The 14,051-nt window shown below is 44.8% G+C and overlaps 1 protein-coding gene across 3 annotated transcripts in view; it reads left to right on the forward strand.

Annotated features, from left to right (window-relative positions):
- Positions 1–158: 158 nt before the first annotated feature.
- GLI1 (GLI family zinc finger 1) overlaps positions 159–14,051 on the forward strand; it is a 112,913-nt gene continuing 99,020 nt past the window's right edge. For 2 of the 3 annotated variants that reach the window (XM_081851680.1, XM_081851682.1), the window contains exon 1: positions 159–817. The gene's annotated coding sequence lies outside the window, so the exon portion shown is untranslated. The remainder of the gene's footprint in view (positions 818–14,051) is intronic. The other variant, XM_081851681.1, reaches the window with a different exon arrangement.

Raw genomic sequence — 14,051 nt, forward strand, 5'->3', positions numbered from 1 at the left:
TCCTCCTGTTGCTAAAGATCCCATTTGGAAAAAAACAAGAAGAGGAGGAAAAAAGCCAACAACTCTAAAACTTGAAAAAGGAGGGGCGGGAGGAGGGGGAAACCACCCAAAAGCTTTGCCGAGCAGGAGAGGCGTGGAGTGGAGTGGGTGGCGCGGGGGCGCGCGCGCGCGGGGGGGGGGGGCTCTTTCTTCCCTCCCCATCCCCTCCTGACAAGTCTGCGTGGTCCCGAGCAAAGCCCTCCTTCCCCGAGACAGCAGCGCCGACGCAGCGGCTGATTGGCTCCATGTGCAAAAGCTCAAGAAAGCATCGGGAAAGTTTTGAAAGAAAATCAAAACTTCCTGCTTCAAGGTGGTCCCGGGCTGCAGTCCGGAGAGGCGAATATTTATAACGCGTGCTGCTGCTGCTGCTGCTGCGTTCTGTGCGCGCGCGCGCAGGGAGAGCAGCGCCCCACGTCGCACTTTGGAGCAGCTTGAAAGCCTACTCTTGTTATTGGGGGCATTATTTTTTTTTTTAAAAAAAAGAAATTGTAAAACAAACCAAAGAAAGGCGAAAGAAGTGAAATCAAGATGTGGAAAATTTGGGGAATTTGGTGAAAGGCTACAGCGATCTCTACTGCTGGGTTTTTTGTGCTTTTTGAAAGGCGTTCTCCCTCCTCTACCCCGCTGGATGTTGCTCTTTTGGGAAGAAAAGACTACAGGAAAGTTGAGATTTCGGAACCAGGTCCAGATTTGGGAAGTGGAATCCTTCGTAATAAAGAAGACAAGGACCTCCGGATTTCTAATGACTCTCTAACAATACCGCCCCGGTCTTTGAAAGGTATGCTCTTTTTTTCTCTCCCCTGTCTCCAACTTGAAACTGTTTTTTGTTTTTTTTAAAGTAAAAATCCTCATTCCCCCTTACGAAATTTTTGACATTGCGTGCAGACTTTGCCTTCCAAATGGTCGCAGCGTTTGTGACAAAGAAAAAAAGAAATGATGGGGGGGTGGGGAAGAGAAGCAGTAGAGATTTTATTTTTTCTGAATCGATAGAGTGCACAGTGGCAGGAATTGTTAATCACCCTCAAAAGAACTTTAGAAGGGTTATTTGCAGGGAAGGAGCTTGTGTGAAATCTCATCTTCAAAAGTGTTCCCGTTTGAGGAGAGCTATGCAGCAACTTCCTAACTTGCAACTTTCGCGCAGTTGGTTAAAGGAATTGTGGATTCTTCTCATTCCTTACCAACCAAATGAAAACAATAATTGTAAGTTGGCTCTCCGTCTGCCCCCCCAATATCTCACCTTTTCTGACATATTTTGGCCCAACAAGCCAACAGCAGTTATCCATTATCTTCATCCAAATTCCTGGAACTGGTTCAGATCCAATTAAAATTTGAGGCAGAATCAACTTTGCAAATATGACAAATTGTTAGGAAGAGATTATGCCCATCGCCCAAATGGAGCCCTTTCTCTGGGTTTCTTCATTGTAATTGTATTTACTTTTCACACCTCAGTGGTTAAGTGGAGGTTGCAGGATCAGGCACTTGGGAGTATCTGGGGGCTCCATGTGTGTATAAGAGCGATGGTGGCACTTCTGTTAAAACTTTTTCTCAAGCAGGCAGGCAAACTTCAAAGGCTTTGAGGGGGCTTGCTGCAGTTGTTTAAATTAAATTATTAACATCAGGGTGGATTTCCCCACCAGCTGGAGTAAATCAAGGCAGCTCTCTTGTTGTGTGGCATTTGGTATCATTGGCATCCTTTTGTAATGCTTTTAGGCCACAGCTTTGAGAAATGATACAGGAGTACATAACATTTAATAGATTGACAAAAGGTCCCAAATATTACATCTTTTAGCCATTTCCACAAGTGACACTTAAAATCCGTCAAACATTCTGGATCTGGTAACATAGCATATGGTTTTATGGCAGAGATTTTAAACTTTTTGAGCCCACGACTCCCTCGACCAACTATATTCTTTCTGTGGCTCCCCTGTGGGGCTCAGGAGCCCAGTTATGTCCCCCCTTGTCTGCAGAGCCGGCAGCCCCTCAGCCCTTTTCGAACACCCTCCCTTGTAGAGTGTTCCCTCAGCCTCCTCCCTCCACCCGTCTCCTTGGGAGTTCTCTGGGCAGCAGCCCAGCCCTTGTCTCTGAGCTGCCCCCCACCTGCCTGGACTCCCACTTCTCTGTCTACTCCCAGCAGGTTGGATGGGCTCCCTCGCCCACTTGCTAGCTTACTCCAAGGCCACCTCAGCTCCTGGCACCCAGCACCCCCCTGGCCAGCCCCAGAGGCACCATCCGCCTGGGGAGCTTGCAGCCAGGGAGGCAGAGGCACAAGAGGGCATCAGAGGAGGGAGGGAAGGAGTGAGGGACAGAGGCCAGGGTTGCCTGCAGCACCCCTGACTATCATTCAAGACACCCCAAGGGGTCACGGCACACTGGTTGAAAAACACTGTTTTATGGTAACATAAACCCACATTTGCCAGGAATATATCTACATGTTAAAATTTACTTCTTGTACACTTTCTATCCCATGTTAAACTTGTAGCCTATTCTGGACTGAATGGCATTTGTAAGATTTAACCTGGTTTCAACCATGTTTTCCCTTCACACCTCCTGACCGAAGAGAATTGTCTTTTGGTGAAAGGGTTTGGGTTAGTCACCAAACAATCCTCACAACCTCCAGGTCACTCTGAAGGAAGCCATGATGTCTAAACTGGTTTAAATGTGGAGTGCAGATGTGCCCTTAATGAATGGGGAAACCTTGGTTACCCCAGTTTTGTGGAGCCAGTCCATTATTCTCTTCAGAATAGCAGTTTGGAGGAATCCAGATCCTCCCTCCTGCCCACCCCCTTCAGCAAAAAAGGAAAAAAGGAACCCCCGAGCGTGACTCATCTCTAACATTCTGTGACACAACAGAGAAAAGAAGAGAAACAAAGCCCTCCGTGACAAGCTTGGAAAAATAATTAAGAATCCATTTCCCTTGTCTGCTGAAATCGGCAGCTGGAATGACCTGTGTGGACTTGTTGAACTGCTAAAGGAGATTCGGTTGCTGGGGATGCCTCTTGACTTTGCAGCTCAGATTAACAACAATCTGCCTTGGGTGATGGATGGAGGAGGGAGTGTGAAAGGGATGGGGCTCTTCTGAGCACTGAAGGGGAAAAGTGGGGGGCGGGAGTGGGGAAGAGGTCTTGTGGAAGTTTCTTGCCTCCTGGAAAAATCCACTCAGCGTTTTGTAACAGAGATGCTGGCTGCAAGGTTTGGACACACAAGGAGAGAAAGCTGAGATCAGAGTGAGTTTGCTGCTTGCAAATTGTTTGGTGAAGGCTGTGGGCGAACATCTGGCCGAGGACTGAGGAGTAGGACGAGTTAGCTGTTGATGCTTCACGCTCCAAATCTGTGCTTCAGACGGCGCAGGCATGGCCAAGCGTCAGCTCACAGCAGCTTTATGTGAACCCTGGTGGCTCTACCAAATTGTAATCAAGGCGTGGTAAAACATTTTGCTCATAGTTCCACTTGTTTGGGAAAGAAGCAACAAGACTTTAGCATATTTCAGATTCTGTTTGTTGTATCACCATCTCAGGCAGGTTCTGGAAAAGCAAAGTTCTGCTGCCAGTGTGCTGCATGATGGGACCTTTCTGGAAGCTCCCCCCTCCCCGATCTTTCACAGTAGGGCAGCGATGGGGAATTGGTGGCCTTCCGGATATTGTTGGACTACAACTTGCATGATTTATGACCATTGGCCACACTGGTTGGCGGAGTTGAGACCTGGAGTCCAGCAACAGCTTTCCCATCTATGCAGCATGGGAAACTGACATGAAAAGTGTATGGATGAACCCGTGACTTCTCAGAAGTCTGGATTGGAAAGTTGCTCTGTAACACGTAAATAGACGTCTTCTGCCCTTGCAGTTGTTAGTATTGTAAAGGTTGCTAACATTTGTTAGCAGAGGTAACCATAAAGAACTATGGGTTGACCTTTTGAAAACTGGACAACACTAATCTTTTGTACATTGTAGGCATCTGCATATTCAGCAGCTGTCTCCTGTTTCTTCTGTTAGGCTTGGTTACTGCAGACCATCACAGGATATATCTAACCACTGAGGAGACCACAACTTATTACTGAAATACTGTGCAACAGGAATGTTCCCAATAGGTAGATTATAGGACTTCTCACTGTAAAATTTAACATAAAAGTTGTTGTTCTTGTTATTTTTACTATTATTTTAAATCCATCTATCCAAGCTGGAAAAAATTTTAAACACTGTACATGGAAGCCTGCATCAGTTTGGAGTCTGTTTAGTCTGTGTAGGAGTTAGCATCAGATTTTTAGATTGATGGTGTGCCAGCCTTTAGTTCCCATCTGACAGGGGTCAGTTTGTCCCTTGTAAATGTTTCCTCTTCCTTCGCTGTCTTCTCCACTGTTGAAATGTAGCGGCTGGTGTTTGTTATAGTTAAACTACATAAAGTGTTGTATGCATTGATGTTGCTACAGACATGAATAATGTTCAGCTATCCAGTGAAGGACTTTAGGTTGTTCCTCTGACAATCCAGCCATATGTTCCTACAGTTTCCCCCTATCTCTGTTCTCCTGCACCACTTAATGGTTCTGTCTTCAAAGTCTTCCTGGCACTATATAGACCTTTTAGCCTCTATGTGTAGCTTCCTACCCTGTTGCCCTTTCATGCGTTCTTCGCTGATGCATTTTAGCCACACTGTCTGTGAAGATGCGCTTGCCCACCTCTTCAGCCTGAGGCTGAGTGGAAAGTGTTTGTTTGTTTGTTTGTTTGTTTGTTTGTTGCATTCATATTCCCACTTTTTTCTCCAAGAAACTCCTCATTGAATCCCCACAACAACCCTGTGAGGTAGGTTAGGCTGAGAGCCGATGCCCTGCCTGAAGTCACTCAGCGAGCTTCATGGTCAAGTGGGATTTTGAACCCTGGTCTCCCAGGTCGTAGTCCAGCACTCTAATCCAGGGGTCAGCAAACTTTTTCAGCAGGGGGCCGGTCCACTGTCCCTAAGTCCTTGTGGGGGGCCGGACTATATTTTGAAAAAAAAAAAATGAACGACTTCCTATGCCCCACAAATAACCCAAAGATGCATTTTAAATAAAAGGGCACATTCTACTCATGTGAAAACACGCTGATTCCTGGACCATCCGCGGGCCGGATTGAGAAGGCGATTGGGCCGCGTCCGGCCTTCCAGTGTGCCTACCCATGCTCTAATCACTACACCACACTGGCTCTTGGGTCATGAACCCACATTCTGAGCTCCCATCTTGGGGGGTTGGCACACCCAGCCAGCATTCCCAGGGCTGAGGGCTGGGGAAGCAAGTGGGAGGGTGACAGGCAACTTTGGGTGTTATCTGGGAACCATCGCTCTCGGCCGGCTGCTACACTAGGCAGGCAGCGTCCTTTGGGGTGAGGCTGAAAAATTCACAGGCCCCGGGCAGCTTCCCAGATTCAGGGCCTAAACTGATTATTCCATGGGACAGAAACGCTGCAGGATCACTCCACCTAGGGAGCTCTGCTACCCAGCCTCTGAGTTGACTTCCAGGTGCCCTCTCTCCTTGAAGCCAGTTTCCCAAGTGAGTTGTCAGAAAGGAAAGAATTCAGCCCCAAAGGCTTAGCTTGCTGAATAAGTGATTCAGGGACTTTTATGAAAAGTGCAGGCTTCTTCCATCTTTGCTGGAGGGGTGTGCCGCCTGCGGAAGATGGATTAAAAGCACACATGCACACCCATCTCTGAATTTTAATTTTCTAGGCCAGGGATGAGGAACCTGTGCCCTTCCAGAGGTTGTTGGACTTCAGCTCCCCTGACCCTTAGCTATACTGGCTAGGGCTAGGGCTGGTGCAGGACGGCCTTGGCTATGCCTATATCTTTATGCCTCCCTAAATCCATCAAAATAATTACAAATCAATACAAATATGAGGTTCTGCCCCCCCCCCAAAAAAAATCCTGGCTACACCCATGCTTTAGGATCACAGGTTTTGCCACTCCTGTTATCATCCCTTGGCTTTTCACATACCACCCAATGTTTTCCAGATGAAAACAGGGATAATTGGGAGCACTTAAAGTACAGTGGTACCTCAGGTTAAGTACTTAATTCGTTCTGGAGGTTCGTACTTAACCTGAAACTGTTCTTAACCTGAAGCACCACTGTAGCTAATGGGGCCTCCTGCTGCCACCGCGCCACTGGAGCATGATTTCTGTTCTCATCCTGAAGCAAAGTTCTTAACCTGAAGCACTATTTCTGGGTTAGCAGAGTCTGTAACCTGAAGCGTATGTAACCTGAAGCGTATGTAACCCGAGGTACCACTGTACCACTGTTCTTGCACCAAAGATTGCCGTCTTGTCACCCACCAACTATTTTTTTTCAACTAAACAATCCCCCCCATCCGATTAAACATTGCAGAATGTCTGCCCTATACCCTAGTTGTTGATTATACAATGGCCTGACTTGCACTGGCTTTTGATGCAAGTGTATGTGTGTGAATAAATTGATCATAACTGCTACCTTTAAAAATAACCCACCCCCACGCCCCAAATATCTATTAAACATTCTTACATCTCATTTAAATGGACCTTGGTTCAATTTGAAGGGCTGCAACTCAAAAATATTTAGCACTATTTACTATTTGGGTAGGAAGTTACTGAGAGATGAAGGTTGGAAGGAAGTGTGTGTGTGTGTGTGTGTGTGTGTGTGTGTGTACAAAAAAAATATGCATTTCCCACAAATTTCTTATATACATCATACATTGCCCATCACATATCACTTCCCTTAGGACTTCCCGGTCCATCTCTCCATGGCATTCTATGCAACCCTTATTCTGCTGCATATTCTGTTGTACCACCCTATTTTATCTCATGTGTTTCCTTTATTTACCGGTAATACTAACTGCAGCTCATATGGCTACTCCTACTTGCAGGTTAAATTGAGTATTATATCTCTCGAGCTATACTCCAAAAGACTTTCACTCCTTTCTTATCTGTGTTTTACCTTTGTTTCTTATAATTCTATATATCTATCAATTTATTTTGCCATATTTCTTTTGTTGGTATTTCTTTTTTTTGACATTTTTTCACCTAAACTATAGTAGCCGCAGCTGTTGCATATAAGAGGTTGAGTGCCTTCTTTGGAATATCATCACTTATTATCCCTAGTAGGAAGGCCTCAGGTCTTTTGGAAAATGATCTTTTAAAATTCTATATGAATCATTTCCCAGGTCTCCCTAGCATATTTGCATGACCACCACATATGCATCAGAGTGCCTTCTACCTTTTGACACTTCCAGCATAACGTGGACCCTTTTTAATAATTTTTTACCAGTTTGTTGGGTGTCAAGTACCACCTGTACACCATATTTTGTAATTTTTTCTTGATAACAGGCTGAGAAATTCATGGTTACAGGTAGATAGCTGTGTTGGTCTGCCGTAGTCGAAACAAAATAAAAAAATTCCTTCCGGTAGCACCTTAGAGACCAAGTAAGTTTGTTATTGTTACGAGCTTTCGTGTGCTACTGGATGGAATTTTTTAATTTTGTTTGAGAAATTCATAGTTTCCCCACATAATTTCTCCCAGGCAGACATTTATATATTATAACCAGTATCTATTGCTCATCTAGTCATTGTCACCTTTGCTATCTCATCTTTGGTCCCCCACTCCAATAACAGTTTGTATATTCTAGAGATGAGTTTATCATCAATTCCTATTACACGTTTTTCAGATTCTGAACTAGTATAGCGGTACCTTGGTTCCCGAATGGCTTAGTTGTCAAACAAATAGGCTCCTGAACACCGCAAACCCAGAAGTGAGTGTTCCAGTTTGCAAATGTTTTTCAGAAGCCGAACGTCTGACGTGGCTTCCGCTTGAGTGCAGGTAGCTCCTGCAGCCAATCAGAAGCCACAGTCGAACGGACTCCCGGAACGGATTAAGTTTGAGAACCAAGGTAACACTGTATATTATTCTACATGAAGATGCATGTTAACAAATTTCTCTTAAAATCAGCCCCCCAAAGGCAAAATAGGTACAGGTACAGGGGTTCTTTCTGGTAAATTATCTAATCTCAGATTAGTAGACAAATTGGAATTTAGCTACCTACCAGATCTCACACTTCTCTGAATGTACTTGGTAGTGGTAAACCAAGAACAAACCTCCTCGTTTGCCTGTAGTGAAACAAACTGCAAGTCTAGGTTCAGACATAACTAAACCATGCCTTAGGCATGGACAGTGCAGCAGTGGCAGTGGCAGCGGCAGCAGGAGAAGGACCTGGGGAGGAAAGCAGCAGCGTTGATCTTTGCTCTGGGAACCACACTTTTGCTCATTCATGCCATGCCATGCTTTAATTTAGTGTTACATCCAAGCTGGATCTTTGTATGCTCAAGGACTAGAAAGCGACTTTGAGGAGCATTGCTCAGAGACGTCAGTGCAGGTGAGGGTACCTTTCTTGTACTGACTATTCAGAAAGGGTCTTAATTGAAAAATTGTCCACTTTTCCACATTTTCCCTAGAGCACACAGTATCTGCTAGAAAGGTTGTTGTTGTTGTTGTTTAGTCGTGTCCGACTCTTCGTGACCCCATGGACCAGAGCACGCCAGGCACTTCTGCTAGAAAGGTAACTTTCTGCAAAATTGTAGACTTGGAGTAGCTCAGCTTTTTCTCGGTTTTCAGATGGATTTTTCAGAGCAGTACGCAACTTGAAGTTTTCATTGCAGGCATTAAGCTGAATGAGCAGTATCATTAAAGGGCAGAAGAGGGCCAGTTTTATATTTATATATATATTTCCCACCATGAAAGTAGGGAATGGGTTTTCTGCCTCAGAGTGCCGTTGGCCATCTCTGTTGTGTTGTGATCCCTTATTTGATAGTTTTTGCAATATGTGTTACTTCCACTTACAGTGAGGTGTTTTGTGGCTTTTTAGCTTTGGTTTGTTTTCGTTTTCAATGTTAGATTGCTACCTATACTTTACTATGGACCACCTTAAGAGAGGAGTTCCTTTTGGGTGACTAACTGGTATGTAAATATTATAGTGTGACCTGAGAATCAAATTGTGTTTATGACTGAAAAAAGGGAGATATTGTAGATACGTCCTGAGAGTAAACATGTAGCCTCATGGGCAGCTCTGTGAAGGCAAAGTCAGAATAGTTTGGCTTGGCTGGGAAAGTTTGCCTGCATTCCAGGTCCAGACTAACATGGCTGCCAGACCTCACATCAAGCCAGCATTGATCACATCAATGCAGATGATCACATCACATCAAACCAGCACTGGTACAATGGTCTAATTTTCTAAGTTAGATGGGTTCTAAGCTAAGTTCCTTTGGTCCCTACTTCAGGTCCCAGATTGTGTCTCTAACTCAATTCTATTGTTGGAAACAGGTGAATGCCCACTCTCCACCAAAGTGCGGTGGGCTGCCTTGAAATACTGGCTCATGATCTCGGTATTTGGCCTGGAGAAGGAGTTACTTTTACATCTAACCTATGAAGAGTCTATCAGCTCATGGTTGAAAACTATGGCCCGAAAAGTTTCCTCAGTTGGTCTTTCACCATCCTTTTTACATCATCTGGGCTATGATACTGCCCTTAAATCCCTGAGGCAGAGGTTATGATATTCCACACAGTGGTCTTCGCTCTAGATCCTATGTAACCTGTGGACCGTTTGCATTTGGAATCCACTATGGCCATTTTATTTCATGAATCTGTCTGTACCTAACTATCGCCAATTATTCACCAAAGCTAGACCAAATGTAATTCCATCAGAAGTACTAAATGGCAGACTATCAGAATAGGCTCTGCTTATGCTCTCAGGGTGTCGACTTTATGAAGCAGATCCTACTGCACTGTGAGTAATAGTTCAAACAAGCAAGGGATCAATTAATTAAACCCCTATTGTTAAACTTAACTGGAAAATCCGAAACCTTCCACCTTAAGTACCTCATTAGATATATGTCAAATGATACTACCCTGGCCATAGCTAAGTTCCTCTTGGAAGTATTAGCAAACGGAAACCTACATGCTCTGGATGAAACATAGCGACCGCCTTGGAACCCTTTCCCTGCATTTCTGTTTTATTTTGCTTTAGAAAATGTTTTTGTGGGTCTTTGGACAGAAATAAAGAATGTGTAAGTAGGGAGGGAGCAGGTCCACACAAGTCTACAGTGTGCTTTTACGATCCACAAGGTGAGGAAGCCCATTAGGTTACCTTATTTACTCAAATGTAATGCACAACTTTTTTGGCCAAATTATGTCGTGAAAATTAGGGGGCGCATTACATTGGATAAAACATTACATTTGAATAAACACTTGAATTCACTGAGGTGATGAAAGTCTGCCATCTGGCGAGTTAAAAAGGCTCTTAAGAAGTGGCCGGTGTGTCGTGGCGGACTGAGTGTGCCATCCTCCTCTAGCCTCCTCTGGCTCTCTTTGCTCTGAACGCCCGGCCACACGGTTCAAGCGGCTCTTGCAGGGCTGATCTCCCTGAAAGCAGGTGAGGGAGGCTGGCCGGCTGGCCAGCAAATGGTCACAGGCAGAGTCGCCCTCCCTGCACACATGGCAGCCATGGAGAAGCTGATGAAGGCCTTAGAGTCCCTCCGCTCTTTCCAGCAGCAACAGGGGCCTGATGAGTAGGGTTAGCCAATGTGGCGGTTTCCAGATGTTGTTCGACTTGCCAGTCCCAGCCACCAAGGCCAGTGGTAAAGGATGCTGGGAATGGTACTCCCAACAATACCTGGAAGCCACCACATTGACTGCCCATGGACTAGAGTACGAAGTGAGTGTTTGGTCTTATTTCAACCTCAAAAAGACATTTTTAAACGTTCATACTTGTAAGCAAACATACACAAATGAAAAGGATTAGGGCAGGATTCTCATCTTACTGGGGGAGAATCTACAATCTTGGAAAAGGCATGGAAGGAAGAGTTACAAAACAAGAAAGGGAATTGGGAAGAGCTGGCTAGTCTGCATTTGATCTTTTCATTAGGGAATGGGTTATCATTTGAGGCCTGAGGACACAGGTGGCGAACCATCACCTTCCAGATGTTGCTAGACTACAACTTCCATCATCTCTGGCCATGTGCCCATGCTGGCCGGGGTTGATAGGAGCTAGAGTGCAGAACATCTTGGTGGTGGGGCACCAGGATAGCCACCCTCTGCATTAGGATATTGGACACTTTTAATTTATGGGGCTTGACCAGGATTGCTGCAAGTTTTTTGTTCTGCATCTATCTGTAGAAAGGAAATATATTTTAATAAGGACAGGAAAGCTGTGATTTTACCACAGTATAGGCTGCTTGTCCATTAACTGCTCCTGTATTCCTTAAGGTGGGGGGAACTAACCTTTGCTGCTTCCAATGTTGGACTACAACTCCCACCCACCCCAGCCAGCATGGCCAGTGGTTGGGGGCGGGATAGGAGCTGCTGTTCAACAACATCTGGAAGGCCAGAGATTAACTACCCTTGCTTTAACGTATTGACATCTGAGGCCCCGGCGCAAGGAGAAGGCTGGAAGTAGTAGAAAGGACTTCGTAATAAGAAAAATGCTGCCTCAGCCAGTTCTTTCAAAACAGCCCAGCCACCCTCACTCTTCCCTGTATGGGAAGCTCCTCTGCTTTGATCTCTGTAGAGGAGAGAGCACCATAGTCTGTCTGATTTCCAAGCCAAGGCTTGGCAGCCATAGCAATGGATGCCAAGCTCATGTGTTTTCAGGGCTAATGTGGGCCCTGATAGTTCCATTCAGGGCCCCTCCTCCTCTTCTTCCCCTGGCGTTTGCATGGGGCAGCTTACAGAGCCCACTCTGTGCCCAGGGCATGTTTGTTTATTTGTGTGCTTGGGTCTGTTGGTGTTTGCCAGTTGGCTTGGGGAAGGCCTTGGAGAAGGTGGGCGGAGATGTGTGCGTGTTTGTGTGTTATGAGCGCAGCTGGAAAGTAGAGATGAAGCCAGTGCAGGTCAGCTGGCTATCTTACACTATTTGTGTGCAATGGAAGCCTGAAACATACACACACTGCTCTTTTTTGCTTTTCCACCCCACTCTTTTATATATGCATGAAGCTGCATGTTGGTTCTGTCAGTTTTGGTTTTCTCAGTTTTTCATTTTTCCAGTCTTGAATTCTGTTCTCCACCTTTCTGCAGCAATCTGGAGGGGGAAAGAGGTTGTTGTTGTTTTAAGATCCTCATGAAAGTTCAACTTTTTAGTGCTAATTACTTCTATTTTATTTATTTTTTTGCAATTTTACTGATTATTTATTTCCGCCTCTATGAGCCCAAGGCAAGTAAAAATGCAAGTTAAACTTGCATAACTTAACACATAAACTGCTGTATTCTGGCAACACGTAACTGAGCTTGAATTACCACTCCATCTTTTTGAAACTTTATTCAGGAGAGGAGGGAAAATGTCTACTCTTCTGCCAGTCATTAATCACCCTGAATGTGCGAAACGGTGATTGAAACATTGAGGAGGATAGCCACTCATCATCAGAATGCTCTGTGATAATACAAACTTTAAGTAACAAACATTTTTTTTTCTTTATTAGGAGTTAAAAGAATGGCTTTCTTTTAGTCTTCCCAATAACATTTAAAGAGTGGAATGGTTATTCTTGTCTGTGGTGTTAAGAAAACACAATGGATTAATTAATCCCGAATAAAAGGCATGGATTAGTGTGATGGCTCTTGTAAGCCTAAAAATTGAGAGAAATCTTCTGGTACCCATTATGAGCATTTTCACAGAAGAGACTTAAAGTGGCTCTTGATTTAATTGTGTTTGTAACCTGAGTGTGAAACCCATACTGGCCAGAATGCATATATGTATTACAAATACCTTTCCTGAGGTTTGTCTCCCACATTTTAAACACCCAGCTGTTGATATAAAAACAGTGTGAGAGGCTCAAAGATAATTTAAAATTTAGAGTTGTGTCTGAGGGCATGCAGTAAACCAGGGGTGGCCAACTCCCAAGGGACTGCGATCTACTCACAGAGTTAAAAACTGAAAACTGGCAGTGATCTACCCCCTTTTGGGGGGTTCAGGTTTTTTTAAGGTGCAGGGCAAAAATGTTGATTTATTTTTTTAGGGGAGCCAGTGATCTACTGCAGGTGTCCAGTGATCTACCAGTAGATCACGATCTACCTGTTGGACGTGCCTGCAGTAAACTAGTGCTTTTCAAACTGCACTTTGACAAAACTTTGGGTTCCCTTTGAAACTCACAATCAAGTTCACAATCAAATAATGCTGTGGTTTTCAAACTTTCCTCCAGGGAACCTTTTCCAGATTAAACTATCCACAGAGCACAGAGCAAAGGAGTACCAGCAGAGACAGACAAGCTGTTAGGAAGTTTCCCTTCCATTATTGATCTTTTCACTAGAGCAGGGATGAGGAATTCAGGAGCCTTCAAAGGTTGTCAGGGCTCACCCAGACTTGCTTTTTTGCCACATTTCTAGGCACAGGTCTGAGCACTTTTTTTTTCTTTTGGCCTCACTGCTTTTCATGTGAAAACCACTGAATTGGAGCAAATGGCAAATGGTAACCTGCAGAAAACCCTAATTGCCAAACAGAATTTAGTGCCAAAGAACGGGTTTTCCTGGGGGAAACTGTGGCCTCCCCTCCCAAAAAAGTGCTCGGATCCTGACCAGCAAAGCACAGACCTGTGCCTAGAAAGCGTGGGGCAAAAGGTAAGTGTGGATGAGGCCTCAGACTCTGCCTCCCATCAGCTGCCCTCAGCTCCCATGGCCAGTAGTCAGGATTGATGAGGGTTCTGGGCCACAATTTCTGGAGGACCACAATTTCCCCATCCCTCATCAAAAGCATTCGGTGCCAGATCTAAATCTGCAAGTGACTGTGAATTATTATTTATTCCTTATTCGTCATCCATAATATAAATGTGCTGTTGTGAAAGACCCTTCATCTTGTGTACACAAAGGCATTTTGTACATCAGAAGCATACTTTGTAGCTGGCATATGTGACCATTTCCACATGATGTTACGAGGCAAAGGGCTTAGTGTTGAATCTCCAGTGAAGCTGTACCTTGCTCAGCAATGCACCTAGCAGACCATGCCATCACTGATCTCTGGAAATGGGTTTGTTACCTGTGATATCAG

This window comes from Podarcis erhardii (assembly GCF_964252035.2).
Source record: "Podarcis erhardii genome assembly, chromosome: 2".
In the NCBI taxonomy this organism is placed as follows: domain Eukaryota; kingdom Metazoa; phylum Chordata; class Lepidosauria; order Squamata; family Lacertidae; genus Podarcis; species Podarcis erhardii.